This window comes from Corythoichthys intestinalis, chromosome 12 (genome assembly GCF_030265065.1).
Source record: "Corythoichthys intestinalis isolate RoL2023-P3 chromosome 12, ASM3026506v1, whole genome shotgun sequence".
Lineage (NCBI taxonomy): Eukaryota > Metazoa > Chordata > Actinopteri > Syngnathiformes > Syngnathidae > Corythoichthys > Corythoichthys intestinalis.
In genome coordinates, this window is record NC_080406.1 from 10,298,031 (window position 1) to 10,313,994 (window position 15,964).

The 15,964-nt window shown below is 38.7% G+C and overlaps 1 protein-coding gene across 1 annotated transcript in view; it reads left to right on the top strand.

Moving 5' to 3' along the window:
• Nucleotides 1-2,459: 2,459 nt before the first annotated feature.
• The window catches only part of nck2a (NCK adaptor protein 2a), an 80,749-nt gene continuing 67,244 nt past the window's right edge, over nt 2,460-15,964 (top strand). Inside the window, exon 1 of the mRNA XM_057853092.1 lies at nt 2,460-2,705. The gene's annotated coding sequence lies outside the window, so the exon portion shown is untranslated. The remainder of the gene's footprint in view (nt 2,706-15,964) is intronic.

Genomic DNA, 15,964 nt, shown 5'->3' on the forward strand with positions numbered 1-15,964 from the left:
ACCTCAATGTGGCTCCGCCCAGGGGATACACTTTATGACTGAGGTAACTACATTGGCATCAGGGCCGGCCCAGCCTATACGCAGACTATGCAGCTGCCTAGGGCCCCTGACCACTAGGGGGCCCCCAATCTGGTTATTGTTTAATTTATATTCTATTTTGTTTACTACAGTTTGCTTTATTTGACTTGTGTGAGTTTTGATATTTGATTACAAGCTTAAAAAAATAAAAGTTCTTCCTTAACTTCTTTCTTTCCTCTTTTAGAAAAAGGTTTGGCACTATCTACTGTAAGTACTGACAATCATTTGGGGTGAGAAGTTTGAAGTGCAACAAAATCTGATTAATATACAAAATATGGACGTATGGGTTGGACTGCATGTATTGGTTTCACAGTACACTGTGACGAAATGGTGGGCCAAAAATATGGGCCCCTTTGCATTATTTTGCTTAGGGCCCCCAAATGGCCTGGGCCGGCCCTGATTGGCATGACACCTGCGGGAGTACCATATTCAATGGATGATGATCTTGGTGAAAAGTATAGCTGTCCTGCCAGCAGCCTGATTTAGAATTCCTCTCAAGAATGATGGGAAGCAAAAAAATGCTCATTTTCAACTTTCATTCATTCATTCATTTTCCATGCCGCTTATTCCTCACAAGGGTCGCGGAGGTGCTGGAGCCTATCCCAGCTAACTTCGGGCAGTAGGCAGGGGACACCCTGAATTGGTTGCCAGCCAATCGCAGGGCACAAGGAGACACACAACCATTCACGCACACACTCACACCTATGGACAATTTAGAGTGTTCAATCAGCCTACCATGCATGTTTTTGGGATGTGGGAGGAAACCGGAGTTCCCGGAGGAAACCCACCCAGGCACGGGGAGAACATGCAAACTCCACACAGGAAGGCCGAAGCCCGGGATTGAACCCTTGATCTCAGAACTGTGAGGCAGACGTGCTAACCACTCAGCCACCGTGCCGCATTCATTTTCAACTTATTTTTATAAATATTCTTGTAAGTTAATTTTATTGCTGACACTGCGTTTCGGGGTCATCAACATTGTCAAATTGTGACTTGCATGTAATTGACTTTCCTAGACAGTATATATAAAAGGGGGCCGAAAATTGTGACTTGCATGTAATTGACTTTCCTATATATATAAAAGTTGTAAAGCAATAAAACCAACAAAAATGAATGAAATGAACAAAATAATATATTTTTATAATGGGTCAAAATTATTTTAAGAGCACCTTAGATGGTCATTTGCATTGGATATAATTCTTAAATATATATATATATATATATATATATATATATATATATATATATATATATATATACATATTAGAAAAAAAAATATTAAAAAATGATTTTTTTATAGCAAGTTTTTTTAGGATTGAATGATTTAGACACAAATGTCCTAATCCTAATACGGCCCAAACACGAAAAGGATTGAGTCAATCAAAGAAAACTTTTTCAATGAAAAATTGATCAAATGCAGATTTTTCAACCTCAAATATTTTTTTTTGCATTCAAAAAAAATTTTTTTTATTCAAATTTTTCTTTTTTTGATTGAAGTGATTTTTATATAGATTATATTATAATATAGATTTTTTAAAAATCTACATCTTTTCTTGAAGCAACTTATTTTTTTATTGAATAATAAAGACAAACATGTCCTAGCCACAATGTGGCCCAAACACAAATAAACATTATTTCAATCAAAAAAAAAAAAAAAAAAAAAAGCTTTCACATGCATTTTTTTGAGTTTCAAATTTAATTTTGCATTCAAACACTTAAAAAAAAAAAAAAAATATATATATATTGAAGTGAAATTTTTATGGTTAAAAAAATATATTTTGATATATTTTGATTGAAGCAAAAAAATTGTTTTGATTGAATTACCTTTTAAAAAAAAAAAAAAAAAAAAAAAAAAAAATCAAAGACACAAATCTACCTCATCTGGCTCCGCCCAGCGGATACAATTTTTGACTGGGGTAACTACATTGGCACAACACCGGCGGGCGTACCATATTCAATGGATGACGATCTTGGCGAAAAGTATTGCCTAAGCAGCTTGATTTAAAATTCCCCTCAAGAATGATGAGCTCATTGTCAAGTTATTAGTATAAGTATTCTTGTTAGTTAATTTTATTGCTGACACTGCGTTTCGGGGTCATCAACATGTTGTGCCCCCCCTGCCCCATAAGTCAAACTCCGCCTATGAATTTAGGGGATCCCTACACATTTTGGCAAGAGCGACATCATCTTCCACAAAGTGTCGCTCTTTCTCAACCCTGGATTGGTGACGTCATATCAGCAAAGCCATCATCATAGTCATTTTTAACCGAAAGCAAAAGCTGCCTTCAATTTAAAAGTTCCACACCATGTTTGACAAAGACCAAGAGTAATTTTACTCTGAAAATCAAAACCGGAAGTCAAGACGCCAGCCCTTCATACTAGCTTATTCGTGTGAATGCGGTGTGGAAGGCTGCTGGTGGTGGGGGCGTCTGCGACAGAAAAATAGGAATATTGTATTACTTAAACAGTACAGTTTGTGATTCATTCAAAACTAAAAAATTGTAAAAGACACCATCTGGTGTATTTAAACGTCCATTGTTCAGCTGAATTACTTTTGCCTGGCGTTATTTTTTCCACGGGTGGTGCAGTCTGGAGTGTCGCCGTTTCTCCCTGGAGCCAACACTAAGGTAAGAACCAGATCGTTGAACCAACTTAACAACTTTTTAGCCTCAAAAGCTACCTGCTGCTATTTTTTTCTTTGCTGAGAGTCATAATGACAAACGGCAGTAAAAGTTGTGACGAAACGGCTGCGTCCTCTCTTCACTTTTGATACTCTGACGCAAGGTCTTTGTCCGATCAGACGCGACGCTGCCTCGGTCACTTACGCCGCCTTTTGACGTGGTTCGCTCCAAAATAGCCAATATTATCTATACATATATATTTATAAAAGGAAACGGTATAGATAAATATCTTCATTTGTATTGTATAAGTCCAGTAAACGTTTTCATGAAGCATGTTAATGCACAGCTGTTCTTCTGCATCCATTTTCTTGCTGTATTCTAATAGTAAAACAATGTTGTCAGCCTTATTGTTAAGTTTTGCTATGAGTGTTGAAATCTTATCAATGAAAATAATTGCTTGTCATTGGTTCTAGAGGCTGTTCATGGCTACTACAACCTGTCTTGCTTTAATGTTCAATGGACTACTTGCACAGATTTGGAATTCCTCACTTACACAGCCAAATTTGTTTATTATTTATTTCTTTGGTTTTGTTATATTGAGATTTTAAAAGTAGGTTTTTGTACAGGTACTCTTTGCAAGCCCACCTTTACTGCAGGCACACCCTTCCGGTAGTTGGTGTAGTGGTACAATGTTCGCTTGAAATGTCAGGTATGTGGAAGGTGAGCGGACTGAGAGCGAAAGGAATGTTTTGAAGATACTTGCCGCCTACCTCATTGAAACTCTTACTGTTCGTAATGTAGTTTATTTTACACTTGACACTTGGCTTGACAGCTGGCCCTGTAGTAGTTGTAAACTAATACCTCATGAGATGGAATAGGGGTGTGACAAAATATCGAAATGGTGATATATCGTGATTTCGCATCCCAAAAGGCTATCGATACGCTCATGGCAAGAATCGAGATATATTAGGGGTGCACGATATCCATTTTTTGAAACTGATATCGATAACTCCCTGCTCCTCAAAGCCGATACCCATATCGATAACCGATAACAAATATATAATATTTTAAATGTATAACCTGAGTTTTTGAACACCTGGAGGTTTAAAAAAAAAAAAAAAAAAATGGTGGATTCAACATAGATTTGCCTTTGATCTCACCAGATTTTTCATAATGACATGAACAAAACAGTGCGTTTCACTTCTGCACTGCCCGACAGCCAGCTAAGAATGAATACACTTCCATAAAAACCACAAGGCTTGGTCTTTTATTGCTTTTATGGGCAGACACGCGTCTTAATATTGTGAAAGTACAACAGAAAATACACATATTCAGTACTCAATATACAACAAACTGCACAATACACTTATATACACAACATTAGCACATTAGCTTGGGCTACTAAAGCATTGGCTGGCTTCTATAACACAACAACTTAAGAAGCTCTGTACATATGACCCTTCACCATAGAAGTAAACATATATTGCACATCCATATGTTATAGTAAACATAAAATACTTACAGACGTATATTTCCGATGCAGAAACGTAGCAGAAAGTATTCACGATTGTCAATGCTGCCGCTAGTCACCGCAATGTGTAAGGAATCGACCAAACTACTGTAACAAAAAATAGATGCAGCGAATTATTCTGACCAGCAGGTGGCAGTAATGCCCCGCAAATGGTCAACTGATTTCCCATACTCGTGTGTAAACTGTAAAGCCAGCACAGTACATATTATCGGTCCTATTAATAATGTTATTGGATTTATCGGGATGACGTCATAATTCCTATTATCGGACCGATAATTATCGGACCAATAATTATTGTGCACCAGTAAGATATGTTTAAAATTGTGTCAATGTTTAAGAAAACAAATAAGTTGCTACCTAAGGGGCCGTTTACATGGTGACTCTCCGAGAAAACGAAAAATTTCAAATTTGCATTTATATGGTTCCATCTCCGTTCAAACAATGTCGCAATTCCGCGTGAAAACGATGTAGTATTCATGCCATGCCCTAGGGGGCGGTGCAAATTTACAAGGCGACTGCCAATGATGCATTTTGAACCCAACAACCTCCTCTGCCCGGAAGACAACATACCCGCCTACTCCAAGCGATGGCATTTTTCTTGTGCTCCAAAAGGCACAAAAATGGAAACATTCAACATATTTAAATTAAAATGTTATAAAAAGCAGTAAATTAAAGCTGGCTTTCCGCCACATTTGCTGTTTTTGATGTTTAGTAGCACCGCTGCGCACGCCCAATGTGACGTGTTTGGGTGCTGACGTCATCGGCACGGGAGCTTTCCATTGGTATGGATGTGGCGCAAGCCCCCGCAATCGAATCCTTCCACTATGGAGCCCGTATTCAATGGTTTGCGTCTTCGTCTTCCGTTTTCGCTGACTCCATATAAAGGCGAGGCCATTCTGCAATTCTTGGGGGCAGTTTACATGGCGACTCTGCGACACAAAGACGCAATGACTGAGTAGCGGACTCTCCTCGCGTGCATATGGTGTCGGCGAAGACGAAAAATTATGAATCCTGCTTTCAAAGTGGAAGAATTCGATTGCGGGGAATTGAGGGGCAGCTTGCTCAGTATGAATATCAAAAGCCCCTGCGGCACCGCGCCGATAACGTCAGTGTTCGTACAAGTCACATTGGGCGCGCGCAGCGGTGCTACTAAACATTAAAAACAACAAATATGGTGGAATGTCGGCTTTAATTTACTGTTTTAATATTATTTTTAAATTAAATATGTTGAATGTTTCCATTTCACAATGTTGTGAATCAACCGTTAAAGTTGTTGAAATTGCTCCCGTTATTCCATAATTTCCCTTCTGTCTACTTTCGACATGTCAAAGTTTTAAAACTGTTTTATCATTTAAAGATAGATTCAAGTCAAGATTTAGCCGATTTAGGAGTATTTTATATAAAAAGTTAATTAGGTTCGCTACAACAGAGCCTACTAGAGAAGTCTACTGCTTTAGGATGGCGGCTTTTTACTAACGCCGGCAAATCTGTCATTTCACATCCAGTTCTCTGTACATGTTCTAATGCCGCCGTCGTCTGTCATTTCGCATCTAGTCTGCAGTTAGGTATTATTGTTTTTTGTTAATCTAGCGGCATGAGTTGAACATGATATTTACTCTCGGTCCGTTCCTCCATGCGTCCCGAAGACCTCGCTTACTGTGTTTTAGTTCCGCTTTACCTGGTAAATTAATTCTCGGAATTTGGATGTTTATGATTCGTACCCGATCTTCCACTTCCGAATCTCAAATAATGTCACAATTGGAAATTTCGCACGCCTCTAGTTCCTAACCCTAATATAGAATAGCCACCATTACTGTGCCACTGTGTGTAAAGTCACAGTATCATTGTATGACAGACAAATTATCATTCAAGCCTGATTTCCCAGTAATGAGAATCACTGACATAAGTGTGCTTGGGATGGCATCTAGGGCGGCATCTGGTATGACAGAATTACTTCAATACTCAAGGGCTGGAGAAGTGAGTCTAGCTAGGTGTGCCCCATACACAGCAAGATGTGGCCGAACCTGACTGATCTGTGGAGTGGTGTGCATGTTTTGGGAGCTATTTTTTATTTATTTATTTATTTTTTTAAAAAGTTTTTTTAGTGTAGTCTAGTTTTTGTACAGCTACCAAGGATTTTCAAGGTTTTGTTTTTTTAATTTAAAAAATTGTGCCATTGATTGTGATTCAATTAGAAAAAAATGCAGTTTTATTTTATGCATCAAAACATTTATTGCAACGATTAGAAAAAAAGCTTTGAATCAAATTTTGCTGGTTTGAGTACTGTAATTTTCGGACTATAAGCAGCTACTTTTTTCCTTCATTTTGAATCCTGCGGCTTATAGTCCAGTGCGGCCTATTTGTTGATTTACTTGGGTTAATAGGTAACACTTTATTTAACAGCGGTTTCATAACACTGTCATAAGACCGTAATAATAATGACATGACTCTATCATGGGTGTTACTGAATGCTTATGTTATTAAGTGTCATCCAACAAATTATGTCGCTAACACCATTTATGTCTAGCTTTGATCTTTACATTCATGCAAAAGTGAGATAATTTGCTGGTTAACACTAAATGACATCTGTTACAAGCCTTCATAAATGCTCATGACAGTGTTATGTCATAATTATGATTGTCTAATGACAGTCTGATGGCGCCACTGTCAAATAAAGTGTTACTAAATAGCAGAACTAGCAAATAATGAAACAACTGGAACAGTAACTGAAGAAATAATTAGCACAGATCATGAACTGTGATTGTTATGTACATCTGTAGCGCTGCAGTGCATGCTAAGAGGAATGTTGGAAAACAACAGTGCTAACAGCAGGTGGCAGCAGAGGTGGACTGTCTCCCCCAAGGGAGCAGTGATGACCAAATGAAGCTTCTTGAAGCAAGGAACAATTGGCTGTAAAGCTTTATGGTGGTGGTTCATTTGGTCTTATGACAGTCGCATGATGCCGCTGTCAAAAGAAGTGTTGTATCCCATAATACAATGAGGACAAATGTGGTTTACAGTCCAGTGCGGCTTATCTATGAACAAATGCCATTTTCGTGCCAAATTTTATGGGTAGCGGCTTATAATCAGGCGCGGCTTATAGTGCGAAAATTACGGTATTTGTTTAAGAGTTGCCTTGTAATGGTTTGTTTTGATAGTGTTTGCATTTATTTTTACTGATTTGGGTGGATACACTGCCTTCTAGTGGCAACAGTGAATATGACATAACTCACTTAACATGGCTAAATCCAGCTGCTCCCGGTTAAGACCAACATAAGCTAAGTTTTTGTTTGAGCTAATATGTTTTTTGATACATTCACAATTTAGTTTATAGGTATATTTGGCTGTTTTTTGTGGGGATATGTGTTTGAATGATTTGTTAAGGTCAATGTAAAAAATTGTTAGCATTTCATGTCATTTAAGTTAGCGGTCTTTTGCTATGCTTTTGCTAAGTTAGCCAGTTGTTTTATTGTACTTAGATCCTCATTTATTTATTTTTTATTTATAGTTTGAGGCTAAGGTCAGGTATTTTAATTTATTTTTAAATGAAAGTGCAATCCTGCATACTTTAAAGAAACATCTGGGCATTTTGTTTTGTATTCGCATTTAAAGTGCCTGTGACACGAAAAACCATGTTTATTTCATAATATACGCGGTATTTTATGCCCCTGAATGATATGGGCTGCTTGGATGTGTGTGGAAGCGATCGCTATTTTTATTTAGTTTTTTGAATCCCGCGCCATGAAAATGAGTGACTTCCGGCTTCGGTCTTGCATTGAGGAGGAGGGCGCTGTGACGTGTACGGTAGAAGACGTCCTCTTCACGCTACAGTGTACTGTTGTGTATGAGGACGAAGGATTCAGCTGATTTTGTGGATTAATACGTTTATTTTTCGCATCACGCCAGCCAAACGGCTGCAGAAAAATCATTCTGTATGAGGGAGAGGCGTATGCGCCTTTTTGGAGTTTCAAAAGGTTCCCATTCACCGTGGATATTTACTGTGGGACCATTGGACTGACGAGGAAGTGAGTAAACATCTTGTTTTGTATTATGTCAAATACAAATACAGCGATTACAAAGTAAACACTACAAACTTCCTTTAAATGAAGGACTACTTATGTTTGATCATTGATACGCATGTAAAAAGCTCTCCTAATGGTCATTAGCAGCAGCAGGTTAGCTGCACAACAAATCCAGCCACCCTCCTCCGGGGAACGAACTGTAAATTGCTCTCCGCCGGGCGGTTTGCCGATCCACTAATACAATCGACAACCGGGTCGTCATGTCAAATAATCCAGGATAGTTATGTGTGATTTTCCACTTCGAAGACTTTGAAACATCACTCGGTTCGGGTTAGCATGTCGGCTAGCTGTCACGGCTTCTGGTTTGTTTACATTCTCCGAAGCCGGGGAAGGGAAATGACATATGTCCGATTTAGGTGTCATAAAATATCGTTCGGGAGGTGCGACAGTAAAGGTGAAGTCGACATTTTTGACCATTATGGAGTAATTTTGCCATGTCGTCCTGAATAAATGCATTTTTATTATTTCATATTCCATTCAGCACAAGACTGTTATTTGTCATGAACATGCCATTTATTTAGCAATTGGGGAAAATACTTGGATAAAAAGAATATCCTGTAAAAATATTGAAGAGACAGAAACAATGACATTTTGCGGCTCTCTTCGTCGCATTTTCCTCGTTGTGAATAGTTCCCCCTCGACGGGCTGACTGGTCCTTCTCAAGCCATTGATATAGCTATTGGGGAAAATACTTGGATAAAAAGAATATCCTGTAAAAATATTGAAGTAAAGAGACAGAAACAATGACATTTTGCCGCTCTCTTCGTCGCATTTTCCTCGTTGTGAATAGTTCCCCCTCGACGGGCTGACTGGTCCTTCTCAAGCCATTGATATAGCTATTGGGGAAAATACTTGGATAAAAAGAATATCCTGTAAAAATATTGAAGTAAAGAGACAGAAACAATGACATTTTGCCGCTCTCTTCGTCGCGTTTTCCTCGTTGTGAATAGTTGCCCCTCGGCGGGCTGACTGGTCCTTCTCAAGCCATTTATATAGCTATTGGGGAAAAATACTTGGATAAAAAGAATATCCTGTAAAAATATTGGAGTAGAGAGACTGAAACAATGACATTTTGCGGCTCTCTTCGTCGCATTTTCCTCGTTCTGAATAACTCCCCCTCAATGGGCTGAATAGTAAAACCGATGAGCCCAGTCTACCGCTGACGTCATCCACCTGTTGGGGACGCTAAAGCCCTATAATGGTAGGCGTGGCTAACCGGCAGATTAAAAGACTAATTTCTTGTCATCTGTGCTTTTCTAAATTGTTGTATATAGTCGAATCGTCTCAAAATATGATTCTAATTCACATAATAATGCCATTTAAGACTTTTTTTTCTCGTGTCATATGCTCTTTAATACTCTAAGTGCAATCTTAGCAAGCCTTTGTTTAACATCTGCTGAAATGTATTCTGTTAAATGTTCCTAATCCGATTGCTCAATTATTCGAACTAACTAGTTGATAGATTAATCGACCACTAAAATAATCAATAGCTGCAGCCCGAATCAAAACGTTTCTTGCCCATAAAAACAAACAGCCAAATTGTTTTCATTGCAACTTGATGCTTATGTGTGCACCTCGCTTGTGATTTTCTTCATAATTTTCCAGTTCCTTGCTTTTAGGCCACATCTCATGACAATTGCTGTGTTTTTCAAGTTGTTTAAATGGGTCTCTTGATTATCTGGACAATTCTAAAGCTTGACTGATCGGCAACGTTTTTATGCAGCCAGTAGGCTGCGGATTATATTGTGAATCTTTGTTTCCGTGTTGAAGTAAGATTTACGGTCCTTACTGGAGCAAAGAGTTTAATGAAGAGCTAGCACAGATGGGCACACTGGCAACGAACATGACTGTGTGGCGAGATAAAGGTCATCCCATTGTTATTGTAATCAGATGTAATCTGGGCAGTGGGCAGCCATTAAACTGGTTGTATGTGCCGCTAAAACAATGGAGCTCACTGCTTGCTCGCCATTCACCGGGAAAGAGAAAGAGGATTTGTGCTGCCACGAGCATCTGCTTTATTTATTTTTTTTGTTTTGAATCGGCAGCTCTTTGTCCTTAGTATTCCTCTTTGTCCATTAAGTGTGTTTGTTCTAGCCCAGCTACGCTGTTGGTGTCTGTCAGTGGCTTCCTCGGCAGTCACCGGGTTGAGTTCCTAATTTGTGGTTCAACAACTGAACAGTCTTTTAACTCGTACGCTGCAACCAGGCCTAATCCTGCTTTGGGTTTTTGAGGCTGAGAGCCAACAAACCAACAAGAGAGAAAAGTCAGTTCCAACATCTGTCATATCATAACTCCTTGTTGTAATGGAAGTCAAGTGGAGTAAGAAATGCTGATATCCAGGTTGTGTTGGGTGATTTACTTAATAAATGTAATTGAGAAAATGACTAAAAGTTCTAAAAGATTAGCCTTGAAATTGGAGTGATGCTGCAAATTGCATTTAGATTGATTCCAATATTATGCTCACTGTTGAGTGGTCATTCATTCAAAGAGCTACTGTATTGGCCTGAATATAAGACGGCCCTGATTATAAAACGAACCCCTCTTTTTCAAGACTCAAGTTTGAAAAAAGACTTTTTGAACACCAAATTAATTTTTATACAGAAAATAATTACAGTACATCTAAAACAAATGATTATAACAATACATTTGAGAGAAAAAACATGTTATTTTGCCTCATTCAAATCCTAATATCTGAGCATTTGAATATGTAAACTAAAGTGCAATCACATTCGTAAATGAATGGCTTCTGGTTCTTGAAATGTAAATAAACCAATCTATTGTGACAGAACGACAAAATTGCAATAACTGTATTAACCATCAAAGTGAGGTCTAACTGTAACTGTAGTCTTGAAACAAATCTGAATAAGGAAAAACATTGCAATAAAATAATGCAAACTACTTGCGAGTAGCTGAGATCTGTCATGACAGAACATTACTCCTCAAGTTCAGCATTCGATTCTATGATATCTGGCGCCATCTAGCGTCGTAAATGGGTATAATGTCTAGACCCCCCCAATATAACGATTCCCACTTTTTCAGTCTTATTTCAATGCAAAAAACACCATCTTATATTCGGGCCAATACGGTATTTGAAAGTCAAGAGAAATCTGTCAACGTTGCTTTAGGGTATTGAGTTATACCCTAAATCAATGGATGTTAACCTGGGTTCGATCAAACCCCAGGAGTTTGGTGAGTAAGTCTAAGGGGTTCGGCGAATGCTTCAGGCATCTCTACAGTGGTATGAAAAACCTTTCGGAAATTGTCACATTTATGTCGAAAATCACTATCAAATGTGATCTGATCTGTGTCAAAATCACACAGATGAAAAAACAGTGTCTGCTTTTAACTAAAACCACTAAAACCATTTATAGTTGTTCATATTTCAATGAGGATAGCATGCAAACAATGACTAAAGGGGAAAAATAAGTAAGTGAACTATCACACTTAATATTTTTGCTCACCCTCTGGCAGCAGTAATGTCAAACAGATGCTTCATGTAACTGTAGATCAGTCTGGCACATCGATCAGGACTGATCTTGGCCCATTCTTCTCAACAAAACTGCTGTAGTTCAGTCACATACCTGGGATGTCTGGCATGAATCACTGTCTTTACGTCATGCCACAGCATCTCAATGTGGTTCAAGTCTGGGCTTTGGCTTGGCCACTCCAGAATGTGTATTTTGTTTTTCTGAAACCATTGTGAAGTTGATTTACCTCTGTGTTTTTGATCATTGTCTTGTTGCAGCATCCATCCTCTTTTTAGCCTGAACTGTCTGACAAACAGCCTCATGTTTTCCTGCAAAACACCCCGATAAACTTTTGAATTCATTCTTCCATTAATTATTGCAAGTTGTCCAGGCCCTGAGGTAGCAAAACGGTTCCAATTCAAGATGCTCCCTCCACCATGCTACATGGTGGGGGTGAGGTGTTGATGTTTGTGAGCTGTTCCATGAAGTTGTGTTTTACTCCCAAAAAATTCAACTTTGGTTTCATAAGTCCACAAAATATTTTGCCAAAACTTTTGTGGAGTGTCCAAGTGGCTTTTTGGAAACATTAAACGAGCAACAATGTTTTTTTAGACAGTAGTGGCTTCCTCTGTGGAGTCCTCCCATGTATACCATTGTTAGCCATAGTTTTACATATACTTGATGTGTACACATAGATATTGGACTGTGCCAGTGATTTCTGTAAGTCTTTTGCAGACACGCTAGGGTTCTTATTTCGCTGAGTATTCTGCGCTGAATTCTTGGCGTCATATTTGGTGGACGGCCACTCCTTGGGAGAGAAGCAACAGTGCCAAACTCTCTCCATTTGTAGACGACTTTTAACTGTCGATTGATGAACATCCAGACTTTTAGAGATGGTTTTATGTCCTTTCCCAGCAACACACCAGACTTAAATTGTTTGGTAAAAATTGGTTTCAATTGCTCATTAAGCCTCCTTAGGCAGAGGGTTCACTTACTTAATTTTCCCCCTTCTGTCATTGTTTGCATGCTTTCCTCACTAAAATATGAAAACCTATATAAATTGTTGGGTGGTTTTAGTTAAAGCAGACATTTTTTTTCATCTGTGTGATTTTGACAAAGATCACATTTGATGGTGACTTTATGTAGAAATGTGAGAAATTCCAAAAGGTTCAGAAACTTTTATATACCACAGTATGTCTGTAAAGATAAAAACATTAAATATAAATTCGACCTGTTTCATAAAAGGCTGCAAAAATGAGAAGAATTTTGAACAGGAATTCACTTACAGTAGATATTAGCTGGTTAGCTTAGCTACATTGTTTTTGAATTTGAAAAAATATTCTTCATTATCTTATTCCAAAGGGTTTGGTGAATGCACATGTGAAACGGGTGGGGTTCGGTACTTTTGGCAGGGTTAAGAACCACAGCAATAAATGTTACTTGATATCAATCTGATACATTATTGGTACATTCTTAATTGTATGTTCTTTTGTGTGTGTGTGTGTGTTTTCTACAATATTTGGTGACTCTAGAGTAGTGAAAATATTTTGTGTTTATTCCATGGTTTTGTTTGCTTTGGACGCTCTAGCCCCTCATGCTCTAATTCCTTTGATTAACTGACTGCTCTCCCTTTTGGCAGTTCTAGCACTCAATCCGACAACCTAACATTCATTCGTCTAGAACTCTAGACCACAAAATTATCAGCATCTCACCGAATGTTCTGCACAAGCAGGTTCCCCGTAGAGTTTCACGGCCCGTGTTAACATGCCTCCCATTGAGGTTCGCCCTTATTAACAGTCTACTAGCACACTTGCAGCAGCAGTGAAAGGCATCAGCGCTTCACTAACCACTCCAAATCACATCTGTTCAAGGGTTGTCCCTTTAGGTGGATGTTGAGGGAGGGAACCAATGGCTAAAATCAATTGATCTTTGCCAACCCATCACCCACACCGTTCGATATCATGAATATGTAGAGTGAATGGGCTTCCTGTTCATACATGTGTTCTCTGTGTATTAAATCAATATCAGTGGCTTCGTTTAAACAAAATGTCTTCATTCCGATCAGTGTTCAAATTAAATTTATGATCGGATGCACTTTTCATGGACACTCAGACACACACTTTTGGTTGGAACAAATTATTTTGACACACACAGATTAATCAAATATACCGGAAATACTAGCAGTAAAAGAAGCGACTTCCGTGTCAAAAATACATTGGCCTTTCTAGAGATGTCCCGATCGATCAGGTCCGATCACGTCATTTTCAAAGTATCGGAATCGGCAAAAAAATATCGGCCATGCCTTTTTTTTAATGTATATATATATTTTAATTAAATTGTCTTCTATTTGTATTTAACGTTAGACATAATATGTTACACTCACCCAGAGTCTTTAGTTGAGGTTAAACGTAGGTTATCTAAAACATCCCGATGACTGCGGTTATTAGATGATTGATAAATGTGTCACGTTAAAATATTTAAAGCTATTAATATTTGCGCTGCGCAACCCTTTCACGCGCTATCACGCTCAAACTGTTGTGATGGCGATTTAACTACACAGAGAGACAAAAGGCATTATTAAATGAATAGAGGGATTTTTGACAGCCTTTGAAACTTTTCCTCAGTTTACTATAATCTTGCAAACCCTCTCCTTACGATTAGAATTGTCATATGAAGCTATGTGGGAAAGGAAGTTGGCAATACGTGTTTGTCATTACTCCATAACTTATTTTCCAAAGCAGAGATGGTATATCCATTGTTAGCACGACTCATAGTAATGGTTTTACTTCCCATCATGGTTCCACTTTTAGGCTGTATTGGCTGAGCGAAAATTGTGTTGGTTCGTTCCACTAAAGTGGATCTACATAACCTCTGCATTGTAATTTACATACGTTGCTAATTAGTACCCAAAAAAAAGTGCTACTCACGGTTTCCAGTCATTTTTTAGTAATTAGCGTTTTTGTGTCGGTCTTTTTTTCCCCCGTGGCGCAGTGATATTGATACGGCAGAGTCGTATCGTCAGTGTGTGAAGCCATTTTAGGTCACGTGCACCAATAGGAGACGAGGATTGTTGCTATGGGTTTGGAAAACAAACAACATGGCGGCGACCGTGTCAAACTACGACACGAGTGAAGATGAACAAAAGATAAGAAAACCGCATTCGAAATTTAGTCAAAAGGCATCGAAACGATGCTATATGCATCTCTCAACTGTCCAAGGGCGAAAAAGGGCAGGAATTTGGAAAAAAACGTGCAGAGCCGCGTGGTTGCGTCAGACAATGGCTTTCTCCCCAGGCTCCGTCGAAGGATATTGCTGAAAATGCGTCGACTGGGATTTTTAACGACATTCACTACAGGTAAGCCACACGCACGCTACAAGCTACAAGGTTAATTGTTATTAACCTATGCTCACAAAAATCTTATTTAAACTAGTGTTGTAACGATACAATTTTTTAGCCCAGATATCAATACCACTTTGTTATAAAATGTATGTACAGTGTATAGAAAGTGAATCCAGTAGAACTTTTTATTGCATACCTGTTATGGGTGACAATGGTTAAAAAAAACCTTTTGGCTCAAGAACATCAAGCTGTAGTCAATAAAAGCCCTGATACTGACGTGGCAGTCATTGCTGTAAGTCTGCAGATAGATTTACAGTGTAAACTGCATTTTTTCACAGGAGGAGGCAACAGAACGAGGACTGACGTCTCTGAGGTCTCTGTAGCTCCTGGCACTAGTGTGTGTTTAGCACTCATTGGCATCCATACATTCACAGGTTGTGACTCTGCTTGTGCCTTTCATGGCAAAGGGGGAAAAAAATTCTTTTGCACGTCATAAAAAAAAGAGTACCTGACTGGGTTTGCAAAGCTGGGCAGCAGTTTTAAACTTGACCTACAAACATTTAACACGTTGTGGAAATACGTGTGCCACCTGTTTGGCCAGTTATATGCCAAAAATGATGCCAAATGCAGATCTTTCTGTATGGCCTCGTCAATCTTGCCAGAACATTCTATTCCCCCAAAAACTGATGCTCTGTACCAACATTGCAGGACAGCAAACTATCAAGCAGCAATTATGAAACATTGTCTGACAGGTAAAATGTGTGCCCCTTCACCCATTGGGAAGTGGTGGGACAGTGAGGATGGGCAGTTGGCAGTGACATGGATGACTAAAAATCCTGCCCCTG